This window comes from Haliotis asinina, chromosome 5 (assembly GCF_037392515.1).
Source record: "Haliotis asinina isolate JCU_RB_2024 chromosome 5, JCU_Hal_asi_v2, whole genome shotgun sequence".
Classification (NCBI taxonomy): domain Eukaryota; kingdom Metazoa; phylum Mollusca; class Gastropoda; order Lepetellida; family Haliotidae; genus Haliotis; species Haliotis asinina.
Genome location: NC_090284.1, coordinates 66,796,248 through 66,820,183, shown reverse-complemented (window position 1 = coordinate 66,820,183; position 23,936 = coordinate 66,796,248). Strand labels below are relative to the sequence as shown.

The following is a 23,936-nucleotide window of genomic DNA, read 5'->3' as shown; positions in this document are numbered from 1 at the left end:
GCAGTCTTGAAGAGCTAGTGAAACATTATTTTGAAGGTACACATTCTTTGCCAAACTCAAAGGTAAACGTCCAGAGAGATTAGAAATTATTGAGAAACAATCAACATACATCCTCTGAGCTAAAAGTACCGACTGTTTCAAATCAGTTGGTCGTTACGTGAAAAGCCCCATTCATACGACGAAGATTTGCATATATGCTAATATGCTCACGTAAGCAAATTTACACACATGAGTAAAAGTATATTTGCTACGCGTTCATACGAGGTTACGGTGACATATAAGCAAACAGAAAAACAATCACTGAACAACTTTCTCACATAACAATGGACAGGGTAAGACTGCAAATGCATCGCAGGAAAAGAGAGCTGCCATTTTACCTTAGTGTTGGTTTGATTCTTGAATGTACCACTCACAGGAGCATGAGAAGAAAACCTAGATCAACACAATGGTATGATAACGTCGTTTTACATGGATTTAATGAAACAGATTGGTTTGAAAACTTCAGAATGAGGAAGGAAACGTTCCATTTCATATGTAATAGACTGAAAGATGATCTGTCTCCCTTGCCAAATACAGAAGAAGAACCACTTGACATCCACAAAAAAGTTGCGATTGCAATCTACTGGATGGCATCATCGGCTGAATACAGGACAGTTGGAAATCTCTTTGGTGTAGGAAAATCAACGGTATGTGTTTGTATTCATCAAGTGTGTGAAGCATTAATGAAGAATCTTTTTGCCGAGTATGTCAAATTCTCTGAAGGAGAATCACTGGAAAATGTAATTCATGGCTATGAAGAAAGATGGGGATTTCCAAACTGTGCAGGGTCTGTAGACGGCAGTCATATTCCTATAATTGCCCCAGAACATTCACATGGAGACTACTTGAACAGAAAAGGATTTTATTCCCTGATTTTGCAGGGTGTGTGCGACCACAAATACATGTTTACAGACATTAACATTGGTTGGCCAGGTCGCGTTCACGACGCACGTGTGTTTGCCAATTCAGAGATATATATTTATGGTGACACAGGAACTATTCTCCCACCGTGGACCAAGAAAGTTGACGATTTCTCCATGCCAGTTGTTCTGTTAGCTGATGTAGCTTATCCCTTGAAAACATGGCTATTAAAACCATACACCAACAGAGCCAGCCTGACTCCAGCTCAGAAGATTATCAACTACCGCCTCATGGCATACAGGATGGTGTAGGAGAGCCTGTCAGATGTGCGAACAACCTTCGAAACAGACTTGCAGAGGCTTTTCTGAGCAATGAACTTTGACTAATGCACTCACTGATGACAAAATACAGAGAGATGTAGGTGAGCCTATTCAGTAAGTGAGGGCACCCTTGGAAGCAGATTCACAGAATGTTTTTATCTGAATAAAGAACTTTGAATTATTTGAATTACAGAATCGTGTATCAGTTGATTTTAAAATGCCATTTTCATCGTTATTACAGATATGTCTTGTGTTATCATCGACTGAAAAACATGTATGTGCTATTTACAAAAAAAATTAAAAAATAAATCAGATTCAAAAGTTTTATTTCTTATAACAATACACAACAGTTCGGACAAGAATGGTAACATTTTGATAATAATTATATGTATTGTAGTGAGATATCAGTCGCCTCATGTATGTGGAATATATCTCTGAAGAGACATACATGAAGCTTTACTTGACAAACTAAAAGTTGAAGGAATAAAAAGAAAGTTCCATTTTCCAAGGATCTGTAAATGTTTTCTTGGTATCAGTCTTCAGAAACATTACAATATAAGTACCAATGTCAAACGAACACACATTCAATAAAATTAAAACAGAAGTGTCCTCTCTGGAACCAAATGAATGTTTTTTGGTATATCTATACATTGACGTACACCACATCTGCAGAGGTTAACTCAGTAAAGAATGTTTTCTTACGTCATTCTAGGCATAAATCTCCAGAAACACTAAAGTATAACTACCACTGTCGAATAAACATTCAATATAATTTAAAAAGAAATGTCCTCTCTGGAACCACAAATGAAACGAGTTTTTAAATCTCTATACATTTATGTACAGATCTTCAGAAACTAAACAATGAACGATCATCTCCATTTGCCCATGATGACTCGGATAAAGATGACTGGGAGCTTCCTGCCGAGGTATATAATCCTTCAGGTCTGCACATCTGACCTTCATCTCCATGTGACATTTGACCTGTATTAAAATGATGTGATGACATCGGTTGAACCTGTCTCGTCGGTTGCTTGTTGGCAACGCCCAGTATCATCTTCATCATATTTAATTGATGGTCCCTTTCTTCGCGCCTTTGTCTTTCTTCAGATTCCATCTTTGCTTTTTCCATATCTAGCCTTTGCTTTTCCAACTCCAGCTTTTTCCTCTCAAGATCAAAGACCTTATCCTCTGCTTTTTCATTTGATTCGCGGAATCCTTCCATTACTGACTTGAATGCAACTTCTAGTTTTGATTTGCGCCTTCTCTTTTCACTTGGCTTGTCCATTTCACCTCTTTCTGTATTCTTGTTACCAAGACCATTTTTGTTCTCAGGTTCTTTTTCTTTTGTTTTCCTGTCATTTATTCCATCTACTTGTTTTCTTTTCAGATTTGAGGCATCAGTTCTTACCTGTTTTTCCTGTGTTTCTTCGTCAGTTGCGTCATTCTTTTGATAACTTTTATCATCTTCATTTTCGAGTGGTACAATAACCCCAAATTCATCATTGTTACAAGAATGTTGGGTGGTAGATTCATCATCACTGTCGCTGTCGGAGGTTTTCCGTTTCAGAAATTTAATAACTCTTAACGGCGACGATGCTGGGCGGTGTCCTAGAATCGAGTCAAGTTCTTCATAGAATTTACAGGTTTTCCGACCCTGTCCACTCTTTCTTAGGTTTGACTTGCATTCTCTGTATGATCGTTTCAGCGTATGAATGCAGACTTTGCACTTGTCCGCAGACCTTGAATGTCCCTTGTCAGCCATTTCTGTAGCCACTGATTTGTAAATAAGGCCATTGTTTCGTTTTGGATCTTCAAGTAGTTCTTCAATGCTACATTCCTGCCAAATTCCCAGAAGACTTCTAGTTTCGTCATCTGACCATGCAGTACCACGTTTCTTACTAGTTTCATTCTTCTTTTTCAACGCCATTGTAGCCTTCTCAATGTCACTGTTTGGCAGTCTGTACTTTTGGGCGTCAGGCCACGTGGAATTTCCTGCCAGTTGCCAATAGTAACCATTGAAAATAGGCATGATGCAACCAACAGTAACATTTACTTACCCTAAGCAAATTTACTGCGCTTTCATATGCCGGGTTTTACATTCAGAGACAGAAAATACTCACCCCCATAATTTTTACTTATACCTTGTAGCAAATTTGCACCTAGTGCTGGCTAGGTGTAAATTTACATATGTGTGTAAAATTTGCATGTAAGCAAATGCGTTCAATGAGCTCTGGTCGCATATATGGTACATGATTTGCACATGTGTAAACTTGCACCCTAATGCATATTTACATACATGTGCAAAAGCAAATTTACTATGCGTTCGCGTGAAGAAAAAGGTGTGTGTGTATTGTTAGGTGAGTAAACAACTTATTGCCATGTGATCATTCAGTCTCTAACCTTTCCCATGTAAGGATACCATGTAACAACCTGGTTCTACATCAGAGGAACAGATACAGAATGGATCCATACTATGGCTAACCTGTTTGGCATACGCAAGTCAACAGTATATGACTCTATACACAAAGTATGCCATATCCTAGTGGATCACTTATTGGAGGCCTATGTTATCTTACCAAAGGATATGAGGAGCTGGATCTTGTGATCCAAGATTATGAAAGGCGATGGAATGTTCCAATCTGTGCTGGTTCCATAGATGGCACACATATACCCATCAAGTACCCCAAAAGAAGCCAACGGTGACTGCTTGAACAGAAAAGGTCCTTACTCACTTGTAATGCAGGTCATGTGTGATCATCAGTATGTATTCCGTGATATAAACATCGGTTGGACAGGCCGTGTCCATGACGCTAGAATCTGTGTAAATTCAGAAATATTTCACAAAGGCGTGTCTGGAAAACTGTTTCCTCAGATTCACAAACGGGTAAACCTCCAAGGAAGAGATTTTAATCTCCCAACTGTTATTCTCGGAGATGGAGCCTACCCTATGACGAAATGGCTTCAGAAGCCATACATCAATAACCATTTCTGTGAACCCTGCTCATTATCCTTAGCTGAAAACTATGAGCGCTTTCATGGTGGCTGAATCTTTGGAGGAGCATCCTCTGTTTCAGGGTTATCTGCTCTGGTTCCAGGTCTTGGCTCTTGCTCGTGGTCAGAAGGAAGACTGTTATCCCTTTTTGTCAGCCTCTGTATCACCAGTAACCCAGACACTCCTGCATCAGGACCAACCTCTGTATCACCAGTAACCCAGACACTCCTGCATCAGGACCAACCTCTGTATCACCAGTAACCCAGACACTCCTGCATCAGGACCAACCTCTGTATCACCAGTAACCCAGACACTTCTGCATCAGGACCAACCTCTGTATCACCAGTAACCCAGACACTCCTGCATCAGGACCAACCTCTGTATCACCAGTAACCCAGACACTTCTGCATCAGGACCAACCTCTGTATCACCAGTAACCCAGACACTCCTGCATCAGGACCAACCTCTGTATCACCAGTAACCCAGACACTTCTGCATCAGGACCAACCTCTGTATCACCAGTAACCCAGACACTCCTGCATCAGGACCAACCTCTGTATCACCAGTAACCCAGACACTTCTGCATCAGGACCAACCTCTGTATCACCAGTAACCCAGACACTCCTGCATCAGGACCATCCTCTGTATCACCAGTAACCCAGACACTCCTGCATCAGGACCAACCTCTGTATCACCAGTAACCCAGACACTCCTGCATCAGGACCATCCTCTGTATCACCAGTAACCCAGACACTCCTGCATCAGGACCAACCTCTGTATCACCAGTAACCCAGACACTTCTGCATCAGGACCAACCTCTGTATCACCAGTAACCCAGACACTCCTGCATCAGGACCAACCTCTGTACAACTAGACACATCAGTAACTATGTCATCATGGGTTTTATCTATTGCAGAGGTTTCAATGATCTTCACAGGAGAGGACGAAGGTCTACATCCCAATATTTCTTCGTTTCTCAAAATGCTTGCAGAGTGAACGGCCTTTACCATTCTTCTTCAGTTTTCCCTTACACATCCTGTAGCTTTTTTTGAGAGTATGCATTTTAACTTTACATTGTTTTGGTGTCTTTTAAAGTCCATAGTCCTAAAGGACTGAAGAAATAGTCCTGCAAATACCTGTATTGTTGGTTTTAGGATCATCTAGGCTTTCCTCCACATGTAACTCATGTCAGATGTTCAACAAGAGTAGTGTTTCATCGTCTGACCAGGACGCGCCCCGCCTCTTGACCCTCTCTGTCATTTTGGAAGTCTGATGCACGAAGAAGCACAGTGAGGGAGACAACAATTCCCGCCAAAATTGTAAATGGATCTTATGCAGTCCTGGCCTCTTTTATGAAAGTTCATCTTTAGAGACATGTTTATTTTGCACATGTGCAAAGTTATTATGCGTTCGCATGGGCCAATTTGCTTGCCATGCAAATTTGTCACATGTGTGAAAAAATCAGATGCAAATTTATTTCCAGTGCAAATTTGCATGGTGTGTAAATTGTGTCCGCATGGACTAGTTTGCACATGTGTATTTTATTTGCGTACGTATGTATATTTACATGGTGTGCAAGTGGGTCCATGCGAACAGGGTATTAGATGTCTGTCAGTATACGAGTAAAATGTCGGATATTTTGCTCAAATATATTTTCCTGAATAATCAATAGCATAACCTTATCACTGTTTCACCTTTACCTGGAATCTGAGATGGTCAAGGTAAAAAAAAGTCCCAAGGCGTATGCGAAGCATTTCTAACTTATTGTGTTGCTGGTAACAGCTGGTTATTATGTTATGACTTGTTCAGGTCAAAAGTATCGTTACGAGTTGGAATTCACTCATTGTTAGAATATCACTGTTCGTGGTTTTGAACATTTTGCATCCACGGTCAGTCATCAAATGCATAATCACTCCGTTGGAGACATATATACTTACAGCTTCCCCTATGGCCAATCGTGTGTCATTTACAACTTTTTTCCATGGGATAACTGGAATGTTCTTAAAAGCGACAATAAACTGACCTCATGTCACGACGTTAATCACTACCGGTAATATTAACTGTTATTGACAGGTCGCGTTGAATCAGCTTGCTTATTACTGACGTGGGCACAAAAGGTGTTTTTTTCAGTTCTTCTTTCATTATAAGACATGACATCCGTTACGAAACCAAGATGTTGTTGCAGATTGTGGGTTTTGAATACGGTACCGTTTGGGCAAAAAACATGTCTGATTTAGCCCAGGCAGGCATAAAAGTTGGGAAAACGTATAAAACTGTTCACAAAAGTAACAGTGTCGTTGATATAATGTGCGTCAGTAGGCTCTAAATTTGTCGAAGTCCACTCAAGCCGGACGACTCTGAACATTTCTCAATACTCTGGCGTCATTTCAGAATGCATTGACTTAAACTACTGCTTCTGGAAACCTTCTAAAACATGTAATTTCCCTAGCAGCAATAACTGCGTGTTTGTGTCGTCTGCCAAATATGAGCGGTCGATGAATGAAGACGTTAACGGCACCCACTCCGCGTGATCCAACTGTCACATTGACTGATGCGTCACGGTAAATATGTAAAATCAGTAAGTATGTATATTTGCTGATTTTTTCAGTGCTTATGTAAATTTCGTCAGGGATTATGCATATTTACTGAAATGTTCAGGAAATTACTTGTTTACTGAAATCTGCATTTTACATGTAGCTGATGAAACTCAGACACAGTGTTAATATGTCTCGTGAAATGTGCTCGTCTGAAGAATAGCCACTTGAAGTCGTTTGGTTGATCGAAACTTTGAGGGCAGACGTGGAGCACTACCATGAATATGATACTGATGAATATCAAACTGTGTTTCGCTCATAACATCTTTTGTAGGAGGTTTGGAGAGGTAAAAAACGCACTGTTACCACTTCAGTTAAACACAGGACCACGGATGTGGTGCTACGAACATAGAAACACAATGACGGGGAAATTAGACTTGAACCGACAGTCATAGATTTTTGGCGTGCTCAAGGGACGCAGTCTTAGAGATCGAAATACAGGACTGGGACTGCTCGTTTCGCCTTCAATGACATGTCACAATTATAAGCTAAAGTTCAAATCGCCTTGAAAAACTTCCATCGTTCACTAGGGGCGGTGGGGTAGCCTAGTGGTTAAAGCGTTCGCTCGTCACGCCGAAGACCCGGGTTCGATTTCCCACATGGGTACAATGTGTGATGCCCATTTTCAGGTGTCCCCCGCCGTGATATCGCTGGAATATTGCTAAAAGCGGCGTAAAACTAAACTCACTCACTCCATCGTTGACGAAACAACTACCATCTAAAGAACAATTTGTCCCAAAACTGGCGTGAATTTGTGTAGTCGGTGTTTTAAGAGTGCACATTTTTCAGATCTAGGAATGGGTAGGTCGGCTCCACCCATGTTATAACCGGGTAATTACTTGCGACATTCTTGTTTTTTGTTGCTTGACGCTGCAGAGAGATCCATTCTTCCGGGGTTGTTTAACGTGGTTCGACAGGGTTCCTATTTGGCTTGGAATGGTAGGCGTGTTAGTTTTATATAACGGCAAAAATGGACCTAACCAAAGTGAAAGTCGTACATAGGTTATTTCAATGATATATTTACGACAGGCATAATGTCTATGATTCGACCCATATAGCTGACATATTGACATATCAAACGCATCTTTTGAGTCATCTTGTTTCCGTAATGAACGAAGTTGATAGAGATTATAGATGTATGAAACCAGTGCTCGTAAACTGTCTGCAATATGTCAGTTATATCCCCAAGGACCAATGCTCACATGTAATGTAGCAATGATTTCTTTGGCACGGTTGTATTAAGCATACATCAACCGAGTTATTGCTGGCTTGTAATATGAGGATATTACCTGTGTATGAAATACGCCTAAAACCCAGCCAGACGTCAGGTCTGGTAACTTCACAATGTTACCTGCCCCAAATGGATTTAACCAGACCAGACACCAATATATGGTGAATTTACTCGGATGTATGGAACATCTAAAAAAATTACCTGGCCATTACTACTTGACACGTATTAGATGAACCTGTGCGGTAAACGTGTTTGTGACAAGTAGGCGGGGCAGGGAATATAGACGAATACACTTGGTTCCTACATGTACATGACGTAGATCGAGGATTAAGTACGTGCAATACACGCTGACCGTGAGCTCAATGCCGCTTCTGTTTAACACGTGTCCCGCAGACACAATTCACACGAGGAAATTGAATTCGTCAAGTTTTGGAGGCGACAACCTGTTTCACTCATTTTCAAGTAGAATGTTCTGGAGGGCCTTCCCATATATGCAAATTGGGGTCATTTGTCAGTTTGCCAGGTCGTGGCTCATCTAATACTTGTCAAGCAGTAGTTGTAAGTTTAGATCGTCCGTCAGAAATCTAGCCCGTTTCCGGCGGTCGGACGGGCGTTATTTCATCCACTGATAATTATGTATAGCCTATAGTAATATCACATCAATGGCATCATTCTGATACCAACCACTGAACATGGTGTCTTTCCCATTGAACAAATTCATTGAGACGTACCACTCGTACTTTGAGTGCTGATTAGACATGCCACCTGTTAAGCAATACATATACATGTGATGTGGTAGGATTATTTCTTGAGTGAGTGAGTTTAGTTTTACGCCGCACTCAGCAATATACCAGTTATATGACAGGGGTCTGTAAATAATCGAGCATGGATCGGACAATCCAGTAATCAACAGCATGATCGATGTTCATAATTCTGGATTGTCTAGTCCATACTCGATTATTTACAGGCCGCGACATAAAACTAAACTCACTCACTATTGGGATGCAATAACCTTGACCTCTGTTGGTTGGTAGGTTGAGGCATTTCATGTGATTGTCTCGTTGAGTTGTTCGATCTTGTCGTCTAACTTGTTGGCTTCAAGGATGTTGATGCTGGTCCTCACAGCTGACCTTTCATATAGCGTGTGATAACATTAAAGTCTCCTTTTGTAACTGACATCATACGATGAGCATGTTTGTGTGCTCTTCGTCTGATGTTTCTATCACGAGTGCTAACTGCTAACGTATGTTTTTCCGACCGCCGCTAGGTAAAAGGACAACCAGTGCGTTCGGGTACTGTATCTCATAATGTTGTCAATGTCACCTTTGGTTCGTGTCTATCATAAACGATCTGACAGTAAACAATTCTCGATAACGCATAATAAATTTCATGGAAGGTTTTGCATCGAACTGTTTGGGGTTCCCGTTACTTTACTTCATTGAATTACAAAACTGTGTAAAATTGAAATTGTTTTAAACATATTTGTACGGTCAATTGTAATGAAATATTTGGATAAAAAAATCAGTTGTTTACATCAGTTTATGAAAGGGAAACAGAAAAACAGTGACAAATGCGTTGTCACTGCGTGAAACCATGCAAGTTTTATCCCGATGAGAGACCTTTCCAGCTCGTCCTGTTCTGCATTCAAATTGGTTTTGTGAAAAACAAATTACTGTTGCTGAGTCTTGATGCATTACTTGAGCAAATGGTAGTTGAGAAAAAACTCCTATCGAGCCAAACTCAATATGCTAGCTGACAGTTATTTTTCACAGGAAGAAATGGCATCCTTGATTCGCTGCTCAACAGGAAAGATTTGGGCTGCAGGATTGTGGTTAACACCTGTTGTTGGCATAGCCTTCAAAATATTGAGCGTCCTGCATACGAATAGTGTTAATTTGCTGCTTTTTAACCGTTTCTCTAATTATGGCCGCTCCACGTCCAATTTGTTACAACTAACTACGGTTCACAATCGGTTTTTCCACTATCAGTCATGATTATCGTAACATCGTGTGACAATTTGTGCTATCAGGTTTTTTGTTTTCTCAACGATCTTACTTATTTACATAGTTCAAACCCTTTGAGTCTTCAGCAACCCATGCTTCTAAGAACTTACTAACGGAATCTGGGCTTTCTTTCACAAGGCTAGCGCTATAAACTGTGTTACCTCCTAAACTGTAACATAGGTGTAAGGTAGTCATGGTGCTACGATGGAACGCAGCCCGGGTGGTCGGACTTCCTGACTCGACTGCCGCATGTGATCCTAGGCTAGTTGCGTAGATATTTGTTCATGCTGTTGATTACTGAATTGTCTAGTCCAGACCGCTGCCGAATAGCTGGAATACCAACACATGTATAGGTTTCATTAGTAAATGATACGAGACGATATACAAACCGAAATCCATTAGGAAGGTTTCACATTTCTTGGCCATCCAGTTTCAGCTATACTCTCGAAACCTGGCTACTTTCCTCTGTGATTAATTCTATAATCTTTATCACTGATGTTAACAAGTGTTCATGTACTTTACCCTTACAGTTTGATTGCAGCTGAGGAACATTTAGACTACCTCACTGCTATTGGCCGAGTAAAGGTTAAATATCTGTAAATGATAAATGGACAAAAGTGCGACAAAAGCTGAGTTTAAAACATCCACATCATCTTAAGGGTTTCCTCATTTAAACAACCAATAGTCATTTGTCACATAAACCGTTCCCCCAACATTTACACGACCTGATATAAATGGAATATTATTATGAGTTACCTTAAATCAAACTCACTCCTTTAGGTAACGGCGTTAATTATTGCCTGTGATTTAACCTTCCTACAATTCCTAGATCGCGTCGATACAGCTTGGATGTTACTCACCACGAACTGAAACATCTTACATGACACTCAAGACATCACAACACGTCGCATTGCATGTACAAAACCTTTAGGCGTAAACATGTCTCATCCAGATATACAGTAAGTGCTTTTCTTGCGGTGTTACATATAATCTTTCAATCTTTTTAAGAATACACAAAACGTTTCAATTTCACAACATATAAATTTTCACGCCGGCCATGTGAATAAATCTTGGTATCTCACTCAAGAAATTAGGTTCTGTTTCACAAGCCCTCCAGAACACATACAAGAAGCAGTATTAGAGGAAGTGCATTCATTAGGGTATGGTCATATGAGGTCTTGCACGCTGTGGAAAAAATAACAAAGCCGTCGATAAAATGTGCGTCACATGGCTCTTATGCTGCCTTAGTCTACTCAAGTCTGATGACTCTATTTGTGTAACGACCGTTTCTCAGTACGCTAGCGTTCTTTACGAATCCGCGCTCTTATAAAATTGCTAGAATCCTTGCCCGAGATATGTGATTTCCCGAACAAAATTTATGAGGTCGATGAATGAGGACGTATTGGCCACCTGCTTCGCGTTATTGTACTGTCACATACAGGAAGAGCGTACCATTATTGAAACATGTGCTTACCTGCAATGTATAATGCTAAAGGATGAAGTCTTCCTTCAGCTGTTATAAAATGACCATAAATCGATGCTTGCGTCGTGCTGTACTACACCTCAATATGCTACCAGGAAGTATAACAAATAAGTGAAATGATGTGAAACCAGCTAATTATGATTCTGAGCCCTTTAGAATCCAAGGTGTGTGTTTCATATAGTGTTTGTAATACTTTAATTTGCCACGTGGCCATCAGGACATGGTGTCACCTGCTTGCTATAAAATCTACAGGCTCTAAATGAAATCCACAGGCCCATTTTGTGAAAGTCAATCCAATATAAACAAAATACATTACACTGTACACATGTTCACACTGTACCTATAAAATCAGTTGGCAAATAATATGGGGCAGAGAAAAGTTTGTATTTTGGTAAAGACTGGTGTTTCAGTTGATGAATCATGGATGGTTCTCGAAAGTCAGTAAAATAATAAACAAAATTATGGGAAATGTTTTGGTTGTAAAAAACACTGACAGATGATTCACTGAAGATCATAAGGGCCTGCACCAGAAGATACTTGGACCTGCCGGCCCGATATAATAACACCCGGCCCTAGGCCTCCGGGCCTGCGATTATTTCGAACGCTGATTTCATACACGGCCATTTTATTTACAGTTTGCCACAATGAGAGAACTTTACTGGTTTAGAAGTAAACCGTATCTTAGAAGTGGCAAATCTCAGTTGTATCTGTCAGGACATCTTATGTTTGTAAACGAACTATGTTGTCAATAGGGTTACATGTAATGTCCGTGTGTTGTCAGACTTCTTGTCAGTTATATGTTATTTTGATTGGTCTGAATTAAAAATATGTTTTCAATTATAGATTTTGACTGAAGTTTATAGCAAAACTTCCCGTAAATTAGAAAAAAATAAATGTAGAATAGTAAGAAGTGATTTCTAGATTTATGAAAGAAAATTGATACTTTCAAGACTGCTGAGTGAGTATTAGCAGGTAAATCTGGTTTCGTGAAGAATACCTTTAGCTACATGGTTTAAGGAGTATTTGAACATGTATCCCTCACATATGATATTGGTCGAAATGAAATAATAAATAGATAGGAATATGTGAGATATGAAACAGACATTTTCCACATTTGTTACAGTCACAAACTCATACAGAGGCCGTGTAGTCTTCACGTGGAGAAACATGGCATCAGGTTATGGTAGAAGTCATTATACTATTTGAGTCTGCTGATACTTTCAGTTTGAAAATGATCTTCGGTTGATGCTTGCAATATCGCACTGAAACCATGGTGTATCGACGGCAGCATGAGGTGGATACAGGAAATCTCCACAGACGGAGACAAATTAACGGCCTGATGATATACTTAAGAAATTCTGATTTTCTCCGTTGTGAATACTGCTTGCAAGTGCTGCAGAATTGTTATAGAATTTGTATGAACAGGTCCGCCCGTTGGTAACAGCAAGCTCTGAACTCGATGGGACGACTTGAACCGATGTTTGCGGTTGTCTCCACGTGGGGTCAGATACAGCCTACACACGCTACCGAACACCCCCCAAACGTTTAATCGGTATTCAGGAAGTACCAGACAGTACTTGGCCGCAATGATCTCATGACCATGGTTTTTGTCCTTTTTCACGTATTCCAGTATAATAATGATGTCATTTGTCAAACTATGTAGGTTTGCTCAAGAAGGAAATAATAGTATCATTTCAATGACATAAATCGGCATTATATATCAGCTTGAATGGCCTAGCAGTCGGACAGCAACGCCAAGAACATGTAAAACCTGACGCAGTATATCCATGAATAATTTACTTCAGCTTGCCGTTTTCAATATATTTAAATTCGGATTTTACAAAGACGAATTATTGTGTACGCGTGTTGATTCTTTGCCGAGGGAAACTCAAGGTTACAAGTATTAGGGAGCTGACATGGCTGACATGACCACTTCTAACATTCACTGTCACCTTCTGTTTCTCCGACTCACAAAATTGGATAGTATGATGCATGCCACATTCCATCTGGCAGTCCAGCGGTTGAGGGGGTGATGTAAATCCAGCTAGGGTCCTTGCAGGTAGCAAAAGTACTGTAAGTCCCCATGGTCCCTAACGTGGTGATCTACACTCAGTTGTTGGTGATCTATAGCCCGTGTTTTATATTGTTATTGTCTTCTCTCATTACATTGTTTTAGTTTTACATACTAGTTTTATGTTCATATCTGTGATAGTCTAGTATTTTTACTGTCTATAGTCGACAGCTTTTACTCTTCAAGATGTTTTCATTTTATCAGGTGAACTGTTCTCGTCATTGTATGGCTCCAATATTACGATGTGACGGTAAATATTAACTCACTCAGTCAGTCAGTCAGTCACGCACTCCCATTTGGCAGTTAGAATAATAATTATTATCTTACCGTCATATAAAATACTGTACTTTCATTAAGTGTGCTTTACCACGTTTCTCTATCACCCCTCTTTCCTTTCAACTGGAAAAGGTATTGCCACGGAAAACGCCTAACTCTGCGCCGAGGAGCTAACAATGTTTTGACGTCATAATATGACGCATGCAATGCCCAGAGTTTATTTTATACACTGAATCATTTGCACACTCAACTTAAACAAAACTTTCATAGCAAGTTTTAAGCTTATCGGAATATCTTTCACAGATTTGTTTCACAGTTTGTTAACATGTTAATTAGTAGGTAGCGATCTTAAAAATAAAATAACGTGATAGTGCGTATATTCTACACGGCGGTAAGATAAATACGTTGTATGGTTCTGTCGAGAGTAATACGGTCTGATGTATGAGTACGTCGACGTCTCTTTCTAGCAGTGTTATCCCTGGCGTAACCGACCCGAAAATACTGTCAGACTGATGTGAAACTGTGTCACCAGACCTATGTGTTATGAGTTAAACCATTATCTCTGTCACAACCATGTGAATAATTATATAATCAGGACTGGAGACAACATACAAAATGACGGAATAGTGGAAAATACCCTCCGAGTGAGAGGTTAGACGTTGTGGTTTTCTTAAACTATGAAGACCATGACTTTCCCTTAAAACGCTCAAATATATTTGAAAACGACAGCGTTTATTATCTATCTTCCTCCTGAAAGGGCACTAAGTCCACAAATATTCAAAGTAAATTAAAACTTTTTACGTTATTAATCGTAGAATACGTGTCTTTTTAATGTATGGCTTGATTTCCTAAATTGCTGACACCTGAACGGATGATGTAAATCCATCTAGGGTCCATGCAGGAAGCAAATGTACCATGAACCTAGTATGATGATCTACCTTCAGTTATTGGTGATGTATAGCCCGTATTTTATATTGTATATTGTTTTGACGACAGTTTTTTTTATAATAATACATATTTCATCTCAACATCAAACATGTTCTCGTCACGATATGGCTGAAATATTGCCGGTGTGACGTTAAATAAATTACTCACTATTACCTCTCTTCTCATTAAGACATGTCCCTGTCTGTCTTTCAATAATTTAGCACTGATGTTTTATTTCTATTAATTCATCACAGAGAACAACGTTTAGAAACTTTAATTCAAACCATCTGCTTTAAAGTGTGTCGACTGGCTGACGTCACTTTACCCCCTAAGTGGATGGCAGTTCTGGTGACAAAAATGTTTTCAACAAATTCCAGATGAGGTCAGTCGTCTGCCACGTACCAAATTTTTTTAGCAGTCATATTTTTTATTAACCTGACTTTTTGAAGTGATTTTCAAATGCTAATGGTTATGACCCTTTTACTTACGGTCATCACTTCACAGGTGAGGTAAAAATACACCCATAGTAGTTAGCCATTAGTCAGTTCACACTAGTGAAATTCCCATAGATTTGCATGTTAATTACCTCTTGCAAGAATAATTGTCATAAATGAGTTCCGGTCGAGTTTTTTTCAATATATGTCTACCAGCTGGGAAGTCGTCTCAGCTGCATACACATAATTCCAATTCAATATTCCCATGATTTGTAAGAAAACTGCTGCTATTTAAAGAAAATATATTAGAAATATCAATCAAGATTAACATGGGATAGATTAATAGTTGTATTATAGGTGTTTAATCAGGTGTCATTCGATAATTTATCAACGGAAAAATGAAAGAAAATTATGTACACGTAGCTGAAGATGATTACCGAGATGTTTGCAGAATATCAAATGAATGTAACATGATTTCTGCTCAGTTTTTGAAAATTATTCACGCAACAGTTAATTAACATATAAGTCATTGGAAATGACTCGCTTATGGCCAGCTACTGTAATCACAGACTATTACAAGATTTTCAAATTCCAGTCTAAACGATTGTGAGGTCTGGGAGGTGTGAGAGGGTGAATGACTTAATATTTAACGCAATATATATCAGCCATATTGTGACGAAAATAAATTATACAATAAAAATGAAAACATTTTGAAGAGTAAAGCCTGTCGACGATTGACAGTAAAAACACGAGGGTATCACAGATATGAATTTAAAACTAGCATGGAAAACCAACACATAACACAGTAAAACAGCCAATACAATATAGTACAATGGTTATAGATCACGAACAACTGAAGGTACATCACTAGATTAAGAACCATGGGGACTGACATTACTTTTGCTACCTGCGTGGACACTTGTTGGATTTATACCATCCCGTCAGCCACTGGCAGGAAGATTAAGCCGAAATTCAAAGTAACAAAATACTGAGATTTAAAAGTATGGGTGAGTGAAAGTGAAGTGTACAACCTTCCAAGCGTGGTTACCGTCCATAATCCACATGTCTTCGACTCGCAGCTTAACCCTGGGATGATCTGACAGGGTTCCTTTGACTCTAGAGAATACTGGGTGTTCGTCATGGGCATCAGCGGAACTAACTCCTGTCTGGCTCGGTCCATCATTATGTCGTGATCATTTTGCAATATCCCGTCCAATGATAATCCTTTAATGCTCTTGAACATCACGTATAAGCATTGGGGAGTGCCGCCTTACATCCCAGCTGAAAGTGGTCCTACTTGTCTTGATCATTTCAGACTGTTTGCTTGTTTTCGTAGAGAAAGTCTGAAAGAATTTTGATGAGCACCTATATGTTGGGAACGATCTCACTCAATCATATGTATGGTCTCACCGCAATGATCACATCTGAGGTCAGAGGGAAATATTATTTCCCCCTTCATCTCTTCTCTTAAAAAGTTAGTTACAGTTTCCAAGTGTTTACTGGATAAAAAAATCAGATTATTTATAATGTCAGTGTGGTCGCCTTGGGTTTTAAGACTTCTCAGTACCGCCAAAGGCCGATTCTCCTCATAGATGTGTAAGGCCCATGTCTAGTGACCCGGGACGTGATATTGTAACAGGGATAAAATCAAGCATTTGTACATTTGCTTATTTGTATCAATCCGGTTTAATTATTGTATATAGGTGTACAGGTTTGTTCAACAGACTACCACTTCTTTGCAACAAGTGTAATAATTAGTTGTCTGCCCAGATTCATCTCTGGTTTAATGCTCTCATAGCTTAATCAGGTTATAGGGTCAGTTCATTCTTGTTTTAAGGGTAGTCAGGTCCATTTTACTATTGGACTGAAGCCTCATTCTCATTGTCTTGATTGGTGATTATGAATATCTGCGTCACCACCTTAACACCTCTGCACTGGACACAAGCACACCCATCCGACAGCTCAGTCCACAGGTTAGTGTAACTTATTACTTTTCGAAACTAAGTCTTTTGTCTAAAATATATTAATCGTATTAATTATATTACTTACTCTTAAGTAATCGAATGTATGATATTGTATAACATTAGGGATGGGTATGAATGGATACATGGATGAATGTGTTAGATTTTGTAATGTAATGATTGTGCTCTATTTTGACCTAAATGCATATTGTAGGCGTTATCTGTATGATTATTATGCACTGTGTAATATTCAGGAAATTATAAACGTGGAGGTAATGTTGGATGTAATCGAATAGATGTAATATGGTGTTTAGGAAATGTATATGTTGCCTGCATTGTGTACTACTATCAACAATGCTCAACTATTCATATTATGTATACTGTAGGCAACATCTATTGGGTAACACTGCTGTTCTAGGCGTCAGCAACACAGGGCAAGGGCTTCACCTTTGTGTCACCCACAGGGTGTGTGTTGTTTTGATTCCTTATCTTGATTTGACAAAAAGCTGATGCCATATATTGCCTGAATTTATAGTCAATCTATATATTTGTATGGTATTAATTATAAGTGGCTGTCAACTAATAGTTATGAGCTTCCTATGCAGTTGTGTTACAGCCCATCATGTGCATGCCGTGACTAGACAATGATATCTTGATTCCTCTTTGCAATATGTAATTTACTCGTGTGTATGTTTGGAATATATTCATGTTGATGTATTTGGAAATATCTATTGTATGTTGTTTTGTTATTACACAGTGTTCGATTTATATGCCATAGCGATACGAATAAAGCCATCTCCTTCTCACGACCTGTCGCCTTGGTCATAATTTTTTGGAATAGACCAGAACAGACTGCACAATATTGCTGGAATATAGCTAAAAGGGGTGTGCAACCACATTCAGTCCGATATAAGTTATAATAATAAGTTATTCTGCGTGATGTGCTGGATAAAACTTAGTATATACCATGTGCAAATATGTTATACTCACGTTATACAATACATTGCTAATGAAATGTACCTGGACAGATGGGACATGTTCGATCGGTAGGAAATAAAAGTACAATCAATATAATAGTGGATATTTGTAAAGCGCCATTGTCCACCAACTCATGCATGCTCGTAGCGCTTTAAAGCTATTTACAGAAAAAGGGAAAAAGTCAATTGTAGGCTTTAGTCAAAAGGAATGTCTCTAGGGCGTTCTTAAAAGAGTCCAAATTTGGGGCGAGTTTGATTTGAATTGGTAGAGAGTTCCATAAAAGAGGCGCGACATGCTGAAAACTCCTCTTTCCAAATGAAGAGAGCCTAGCTTTAGGTACTTTCAGGAGCTGTTGATCCTGTGAACGCAGAGTCCTGGAAGGCACATATTGGGTTAGGAGAGATGAGAGATATGACGGGGCAAGGCTGCTGAGACACTTGAAAACTAGGCACCGGACTTTGAAGTCTACTTAGCACTGAACCGGAAGCCAGTGCAAAGATTTTATCACAGGGGTTATTTGATCATATTTGAACTCAAAGATATTATTCTAGCGGCTGTATTCTGCACTTTCTGGAGTTTTGTATGTGTTCTTTGGATAGTCCAGAGAGAAGGCTGTTGCAGTAGTCTAGGCGCGAAGACACAAGACATCAGACCAGGATATCTGCAGTCTCTTTAGTGATGTATTTTCGGATGGTACCAGTGGATCGAATGTGAAGGTAACATGTCTTACACAGATGATCCACATGTGCAGACATGGAACGGTCAGACTGTAGATGTACTCCAAGATCTTTAACTACTCGTGATGGTATGATACTAGCAGAAGCAACCTTCCCTTCTCAACATCCACCTTGTCGATGTGCTGCTGTCTTCCAGTCAACAATACCTCGGTCTTGTCATCATATATCTTTAGTTTTCTTTCAGTCATCCATGACTTTATTTCAGTAGTACAGGTTTCAACTTGTTGTAGGGTGTCTGATATTGATTCAGCGTTAAATCTATTCATTAGTTGGACATATGAGAAATGAGGAACTTTGCAGTTATATATATTCTTTATTCCTCCAGAGTTACAAGGAAAGTTACAAGGAAATTAAGTTATAACAGCTTTACATTGCATCAGCATGCAATATTAGTAAGTACTAGTAAGTCTGTGTAACTGTTCCTGCACAGCATGCACACACTCTGGAGGCTTCCTGGCCTCCACATGGCGCCCATCTGGATCACAAAGACATACCTGGAACTCTATTCTCTGTTACCCACGCTCTGTGGGTGGAGATAACTGGATGAATCTGTTGGAGGTGTCTCAAATGTGGGTCGGTTTCTATTCGTTTTATCCATATGTCGAACTCTCTCCCTTTAATAGCATCTTTTACAACCCTCTTCCAGGTCAGTCTATTAGGGAATGTGCACCTGGTGAGGAAGTCTGTTTTGCCTTTACATAGGTTTCCAAGGAACAGACTGTTGCCTGCTATGGAGGTAGGATGCATACCAAGAGAGATAGCATTCAAATCTGAACAAGCTGTTGAAATTAGACATAATTCTACAACTATTGTCAATAAAATGATAATCCTTGACTATTTCAGGTTCAACATCAGACTGATCCTTAGGAGATAGGCAATATGTGTATCTATTTTTGAGGCATTTGAGGTAGGATAAACGTGTGCAAAATGCATATGTATAGAGAGAGCAAAATGCTGCCAAGCGCTTTTCACTCACACACTATTCAGCCAATTAGCAAAACGACACGTTTTGAACCAACATCAGTTACATGATCAACATGTGATGACATATACGTATGGAAGCGCTTGAAGAAACCCTGATTATCTATCAAAATAGACTTACGACAATACATCAGAAAGCAACTAATAGATTTGTGTGTGATTGTGTGTGATTGTGTGTGATTGTGTGTGTGTGTGTGTGTGTGTGTGTGTGAGAGAGAGAGAGAGAGAGAGATCGAGAGAGAGATCCTAGATATTGGCTACGATCAAAATTAAGAATTCCTAAGGCTACGAACGTTTCGAAAATCTTTGCCCGCACGCTTTTCAAAACCCATCAAGATTTTGCAGTTCGTTTTGGACGCGAGGGCTAGAAGGGTGATATTAGTTGTAATAAACATATGTTTATTTTGGTGTGAATTGGTAAACGTTATCTCAGACAAAGGCAAGAGTAATCAAATGATGCTGGGAAACTGGGGAATGAATATTCCTTCTGCGTGATATAAAGATCCATAAAAAGGTTGTTTTAGTCCCGATTGATCGCACACACGCAAAGACGATCATCTGAATATATCATGCGTTATTACTGACCTCACATAAAATGTGATTAAAGATATTTAAGAATATTAACATGATCCCTTAGAGGCGAAAACATAGCAAAACTACTTGTGTATTTCTCATCTAAAGCTATTACAAATTCACAAAGCGGAAAACTTGCGTATATTTCAGATGATAGAAGAATTTCAAATAGCAGTGCATTCTTGTGGGAAATCTAATACCATGTGTTATGACGTGTCCATGTGATTCCTAAGGCTGTTATAACCAACTTATCTATATATTGCCAGATTCTGAGTTTAAGTGCAGTCCTTTATGCCTAGCGTGTTAAGAGTGTAAGTGGACGTTTCTGTGACAATATAATTTTCTTCATAGCTTAATTTTGGCTAAATTTGCTGATAATTGCAGCCATCCACAAGGAGGATCTTGGTGGTTCTAAACAGGAAGAAAGGTCACTGTCTGTCAGCTTTACATTCGATGTTTGCCTACCAACCCACACAAACTGAAACAGAATCACAATTTATCATAAATGAAAAAAGGAATAGTTTTGACCTGTGTACGAGGCAGAATGTCGCCAGTTTGAAACAGTAACAACCCGACATCAGTTTAAAGCCACACATATTTAAAAACAACATGTCCGCTATGGACTAGATTAACCTTCCATAAAATGTGATTCCCAGGTAGTTTAAAGTTGCTGACGGTGATTTACAAAACTTCTTTCGCACCAAGATTTCCAACATTCTCAAAAATCAATTTGTCCATATTTAGCTCCAACATACCGCAATGGTAAAAAAACACCCTTCTGCGCTTTAAGTTAACTCGTTCTCGTTTGTTCAAATATTGTTATTACTTACTCCGTAAATGAGCTCTTAAATAAGCACAAAATAGTCATCACCACACATCACCAAAATGAAATGCCTAAGAAAACTCTTCAGAGGTCACATGCAACCAAAATATACCAACAAGACCAATAAACCAAACATAACTAAAACACAATTATCACTTATTCGTGACATATAATATGTATAGCTAATTGTTCCCGTACTGCTTACAGTTCCAAATTACCCACAGGTTAAAACAACATGATACAACCCAGTGACCAAGAAGTGAAATTAATGGTCTGACCTGTTCTACCCCTGCTAAAATGAACTTGTCCAGTTAGTTGGTTAATGAACTGACCTGTTCCTTGGTATCTGCATATAGAAGTTTTAAAAGTATTATTTGGTAAGGCATCTTTATTCATTCTGAGAACACGTGGAGATATGGATATATCATGAGAAAATGATGCTATACAGTGGTTTTATAATCTTGCAGTGCTTTTACACACACAATTACACACAACTGGCAATCACTTAGCAAACTTGATGAGATGACCAGCAGCATCAAGGTACTGAAGAGGCGTTTTTTCTGTCACTCTGGAGGTGCTCCTACACTCTCAAGAGTCTGGCAGGAAAGCACTCTGTAAACACGCTTTCGTGACCTGGGGAGGCATTTTTAAAGGCCTTTTAGCTTTGTCTATGGCTTCGATTCTCTTGATGCTGGAGACAAAGAGGTAGATGTTTGGGTGGGCCTTGGCAATAAGGTTTTTCAGCTTCAGATGCCACTCCTCGAGGTGGTCACTAGTCCGCGGTATGTTTCCATACTACGTCAAGATCCGTACCGGGAAACGTGCCTCATAGTGCACCCATGTTCTCGTGACGTAGTCGCCGAAAACGATCGTACAGACGCTTGGTCGGCAGCCTCAGACACCTGTACGACGTATAGGTGCCGAATGGATGTGATGTCCTCCTGCTTGAGAAGTGATGAATTCAACGCGCTGGACATTTGCCATTGTGTGATAGATGCTGTTGGAACTGTAGGCAGTACGGGACCTAACTAATCAGGACGGGTGGGTGTTCACTCAAATGTCTCATTTTCTGCTTCATTTTGCATATACGCACAGGGTTCATTGTGTGTATATAGAGATGATCTATTTGATTGGCTTTTAGAACTAAATAGAGTAATAACAAAATAAGATTCTTTATGGATAGCGACTTTTATTGTGTAAGATGCGACGTTTCCGTACGGATTCATATACCGTTGTCAAACAAGATTGACGACAATATAAAGAATCCATATAGAAACGTTGCATCATATTGAGTAAAAGAAGTTGTTATCCATAAAGACTGTATACAGACATGTTAGGTTTGGTAGGCCCCGTTTTGAAAATACCTGCTCTCATTCGTCCTAGTGCAGCGCAGGAGTCTGCACAGTTTTCCGTCCGATCAAGTCATCCGAGAAAAATGGGTTCAGTTTGTTTGCAACCCACAGGCATAATGACATGTCATGTGTACAGGTATCACACCCGTCTGTATAAACTGTCTGTGTGATTACATAATGTGACAGAGTCATAACTCAGGTGCACGAGCCGTATATCATTTTTGTTTATGGTGTGTAGCCTGACAGGTGTTAGGTTCAAACTGCATGTGGCCAATGATTAAAGCTGTATATTGCATATTGCCATTAGCAGACTGACAGGTAGAAACATAGGCGTGAATAGAACAGAAATTGAGTTTTGTCTGTGACAGACACTGCTTATCAAAGTCAATATTACTCTATGTTTCCATATATATGTTTTAAAACATTCAATTTCTCAACAATGAAATTGTCTACTGATACACTTTTTTGAAAATTTGGTTTGCAAATCAGCAACCAACCATGGGACCAGTGTATTTGTATTACTGCAGACCAAAGATGTTTGTATTCACAAGGAACATCTGTTGTTCTTCGACAGCATATGTTGAAACCATCTTTCATCCCAGCGCTGGGTTGAAATTAGTGAATCGTTTTTCGTCTTTTTTTCATTGCGTTATTTTTCAACGTAATAAATTGAATTTGCGTGTTTGATAATTTGTCACTGTAAGTCCACACGGAATGGTATCAGAATCTGCAAATTTGTGTTTTGCGTTGCACGTGACCTTTAAAGCAAGCATCTGTTAGTTTTCTCGAATCTTAATCATATTGAAAAACTGATAATAGCATATATGCTGAAGACGACAAAAGAGGTAATGTTACGAGAGTGTATTTGCTGAAATTGTATTATTAATTAAGTAATAATTATTACTGTGTCACAACATTTAGTGTTTTGAGTGATAATTAGTATGGGTCACATTTCGTATCATAAGTGTTCAGCACTTTACGTATTTGGACAGCACTAAGGAAGTGCTCTAAAGTTGCCTCCCTTGATTAAATGACTCTCTCTCTGTGTGTATATATTGTTGCCTTGATGAATTGAATTGACGCATGCACGCACGCACGCACGTTCCTTAGTGCTGTCCAAGTGCTGAACACTTATGATACGGAATGTGACCCATAATAGTTATCACTCAAAACACTAAATGTTGTGACACATTATATATATATGCGCCAGTCTCTCGTAAACTCTTGATCTACAAAACCGGTGCCTGGCTGCATTTCGCATCACTGTTTCTCACTCTCGCGCCAAGGCTTCGGTGAGTTG

General features: G+C 39.4%; 1 long non-coding RNA gene across 1 annotated transcript; it reads left to right on the top strand.

The window, feature by feature from the left end:
- Window positions 1-336: 336 nt before the first annotated feature.
- LOC137284839 (uncharacterized) lies at window positions 337-3,342 on the top strand. Its single transcript, XR_010956923.1, has 2 exons — window positions 337-686; window positions 3,246-3,342. It is a non-coding gene; the product is annotated as an uncharacterized lncRNA (long non-coding RNA).
- Window positions 3,343-23,936: the final 20,594 nt, after the last annotated feature.